The sequence below is a fragment of the Odocoileus virginianus genome, chromosome 9 (assembly GCF_023699985.2).
Source record: "Odocoileus virginianus isolate 20LAN1187 ecotype Illinois chromosome 9, Ovbor_1.2, whole genome shotgun sequence".
NCBI lineage: Eukaryota > Metazoa > Chordata > Mammalia > Artiodactyla > Cervidae > Odocoileus > Odocoileus virginianus.
The window spans coordinates 5080279-5084704 of NC_069682.1; the positions used below are offsets into that span (position 1 = coordinate 5080279).

The window sequence follows — 4426 nt, forward strand, 5'->3', positions numbered from 1 at the left end:
TAATGCAAATACATATTTGCATAATATATAAATATATGTACAGTTATAATGCTTGTATATGTATACATATATATAGCCACAAAATAAATCTACCAAATAAATCACGCCCCAAAGAAGATATTAACTTGTAAGAGGAAATTTATAAAATTATAAGAGTGTTTATTTACATAGCCTCATGCTAATAAATTTGAAAGCATAACAGAAATGGATGATTTTCTAAGAAAATTTGAATTACCAAATTTAAAGTCTAAATAACACAATGCACGCATGTGTACTCAGTTGCTCAGTCGTGTCTGACTCTTTGTGACCCCGTGGATTGTAGCCCACCAGGTTCCTCTGTCCATGGAATTTTCCAGGCAAGAATACTGGAGTGGGTTGCCATTTCTTACACCAAAATAACAATAATCATGTAGAAAATGCAGTAAATATTTAAATACCCATCTACACAAAATATTTTATTAAAATGTAATTTCCTTATACCTGTTTGTATGTATATATGCAAGTTAATGTATTTATAGCACACAATAATAGCCAGCATCATGATTAATACTGGAACACTAGGCACTTTCTCATTTAAACTAGGAACAAAAGAAGGACAATTATAATCATCACTATTCTTTATAATTGTTCTGAAAATAAAAGAAATATAAATACTGGAACTAGGAAGAAAATAATAACAATTATTTGCAAATTATGTGATTATACATTCAAGAAATGTTAAGAAAATGACAATTAGAATTAATAGAAGAATTCAGTAATGCAGTCAATCACACAAAAATAATCAAATATAGTTTTCTTAATAATAATAACCCTTTAGAATTTGTAATACAGAAAATTATTGCATTTACACTTGTAATATTTTAAATACTGATATTATTTCACAAATATAAAATAATAAAAAATTTCTTAAAAAACTGGAAATAGAACTGTCATATGACCCAGCAATCCCACTTCTGGGCATACACACTGAGGAAACCAGATCTGAAAGAGACACATGCACCCCAATGTTCATCGCAGCACTGTTTATAGAAGCCAAGACATGGAAGCAACCTAGATGCCCATCAGCAGACGAATGGATAAGGAAGCTGTGGTACATATACACCATGGAATATTACTCAGCCATTAAAAAGAATTCATTTGAATCAGTTCTAATGAGATGGATGAAACTGGAGCCCATTATACAGAGTGAAGTAAGCCAGAAAGATAAAGAACACTACAGCATACTAACATGTATTTATGGAATTTAGAAAGATGGTAATGATAACCCTATATGCAAAATAGAAAAAGAGACACAGATGTACAGAACAGAATTTTGGACTCTGTGGGAGAAGGTGAGGGTGGGATGTTTCGAGAGAACAACATTGAAACATGTATATTATCTAGGGTGAAACAGATCACCAGCCCAGGTTGGATGCAAGAGACAAGTGCTTGGGCCTGGTGCACTGGGAAGACCCAGAGGGATCGGATGGAGAGGGAGGTGGGAGGGGGGATCGGGATGGGGAATACATGTAACTCCATGGCTGATTCATGTCAATGTATGACAAAACCCACTACAATATTGTAAAGTAATTAACCTCCAACTAATAAAAATAAAGGAAAAAAAGAATAATATATAAAAAAATAATAAAGAAAGATATCAAATAAATGGACAGGTATTATGTAAAAATATTAAAATCTATACAAGGACTTAGAGAAAGACTTGAATAAATGGAGAACTATAGATTATGTGTATATAGCTATAATACTGGAAATAAGTCAATTTCCCTAAAATTAACCAATACATTCAATACAGTTTATAATCAAAACAAGTATGATTTTGCTTTTCTTTCTTTGATAATAAGTATTCTTTTTTTTTTTCACTGTTCAAGCTTTATTTATTTAGTTGGTGTAACTTAGTTGGCGGCATTATTTATGTAATTTTTCCCTTTTACATTACAAGGCAGTGTACACTATTCTGATTCATACAGTACGTAAGATTCTTTAGAACAGTTATGCACGTGGCATGCAATACTGGATTTATGCATTGGATCCCAGGATGTGATTCACTGGAGGGAAGAAGTTGGACTAGGCACCTTGGCTAAAGGAACCAGAGGTTACATAACACAGTAAATACACATCTGGCTTGAAGGCAACTGCAGCATCAGCAACATGGGCAGTGGTACCTCTTGAGGAAGCTGAATTATTTGACAAACCAGTTTAGGACCACACAAGGTAAGTGCCACCCAGCATCAGGACACAGCTGCAAGGTTTTATGAACCATTCCTATTTCTAACATTAGGAAATTGATTTTTCCCTAGGCTGTCTTAACATTACTGTTTTAATCACAGATCAGATATAAAGGACAGTATGAGTTACAACCTCCAACTAAAATCCTGTGTAGCCTAGACAGTGAAGTGATACATTAGAAGACTTTAAAACTGCAGTTCTTTCTGGATCCCCCAAAGTGTATCTGCACTCTTCTTCAAACAGGCCTCTTCCTCGTGAGTCAGAGTCACTTTCACAACGTCTGAGATTCCATTCTGTCCCAAGATGCAAGGAACACTAAGGAAGACATCCTCTTTTATTCCATAGAGACCCTTAATCATGGTGGAAATCGGATGCACCCGCCTAAGAGTCTTCATTCTACTTTCGGCCAAATCGGCCACTGACAGTCCAATGGCCCAGGATGTGTAGCCTTTCAGTTTGATCACCTCATAAGCACTGTCAACCACCTGTTTGTGAACCGCTTTCCACTGTTCCTTATCTGCATCAGTGCCTAATTCAGGGTGTAAATTCTTCAGGGAGACACCAGCAACATTCACTCCACTCCATACAGGCACACTAGAGTCGCCATGCTCCCCAAGGATCCACCCATGGCAGCTTAATGGGTGAACTCCCAGCCTCTCCCCCATGAGATAACGGAACCGAGCTGAATCCAGATTGCAACCACTTCCAATAACACGGGTTTTGGGAAAGCCGCTTATCTTCCAAGCCACATAGGTCAAAATATCGACTGGATTGGAAACAACAGGCAACTTGCAATTTGGGCTGTATTTTACAAAATTAGGAATGATGAATTTAAAGATGTTCACGTTACGCTGGACCAAATTAAGACGGCTCTCTCCCTCTTGCTGACGTGCCCCAGCTCTGATAATAACCAGCCTGGAGTTTGCTGTCACATTATAGTCTTTGCCAGAGACAATTTCTGGTGTTCTAAGGAAAAGGCTGCCATGTTGGAGATCCATCATCTCTCCCTTCAGTTTATCTTCCATGACATCAACAAGAGCAATTTCATCTGCCAAGTCCTTCATTAAGATACTGATGGCACAGGCCATGCCAACAGAACCAACCCCAACAACTGTAATCTTATTCTGAGGGACATGTTCTTCCTTAAGAAGATTCTTAATCAGTTGATCCTTGAGAGTTGCCATCTTGGACTTAGAACCTAAAGGAATCGGGAGTGACCGTCGAACGGGCGGGCGTCGGAGGCGCGCGGCGTGGGATCCGGATTTGGCGGCAGCGGCTCCGGTACTCAGTGGGGCGCGGGAGGGGCCTTAAATGAAACCGCGAGCGATAATAAGTATTCTAATGCTTACCTGGGACAATAAATATACAAAAGTGGCTAGGGGAAAAAAAAAAAACTGAAATAGAAGATACATAAAGAATTTGGTTTACCAAATAGTAAAGTATGTTGAGTGACATCACTAAAGATGACAGAGTAGAAAGCTTTGGGAATTGGTCTCCCCATCAAAACAGCTATTAAACTGGCAAGAACAATCAGAATCAAGTATTTTGGAATTCTAGCATCTAGTCATTTACTTGTAGTATCTATGGGAGTCTTTGAAGAAAGAGGCTGATAAATTTCAGTGGGTTTTGCACAATAATCACCCTCCTCCATCTCCTAGCCCTGTGGCAAACAGCCAAGGGGTATCCAGAGTGGTACAGCTTGTTGGTTTCAGAATGTGGAATAAGGAGCTTGTTCTCTAAAAAAAAAGAAGCAGTGTGATTTACCTGCCTGATGGGTCATTGAGACTAGCAGAGAGGCAATCCATTGTTTAAAACTTATTTGCTAAAGTGGCTTCGCAGGCAGCATCTGCAGAAGAAACTAAGAAAGGCAGAACACCTACTCTCTCTGTTTCTCTCATTGGAGCTAGGCACTCAAGGAAATTCTGTCAGGTTACTGGCTCACCATGAGACAACAGAACAAATATTTCAGTGTCCTCACAGACAGGAAATAGAGCCTTTGCTAAAATCATTTGGAAAAGTTACTAAACAAATGTATAACTGTATCCCTCAAGAAGAAACAACAATAATCCCAGGGGATGAAAAGGAATCTGATTTCAGAGTTACCAAAATACCATATTCAAAAGCCTAGTTCTCAACAAAAAACTACAAAGTGACACACACACACACTCACACAGAAGTATGGCCCAATCTCAGAAAGAAA

At 38.1% G+C, this 4426-nt stretch overlaps 1 pseudogene; it reads right to left on the reverse strand.

Annotated features, from left to right (window-relative positions):
- Window positions 1-2299: 2299 nt before the first annotated feature.
- On the reverse strand, window positions 2300-3513 carry LOC110138930 (L-lactate dehydrogenase A chain pseudogene; annotated as a pseudogene).
- Window positions 3514-4426: the final 913 nt, after the last annotated feature.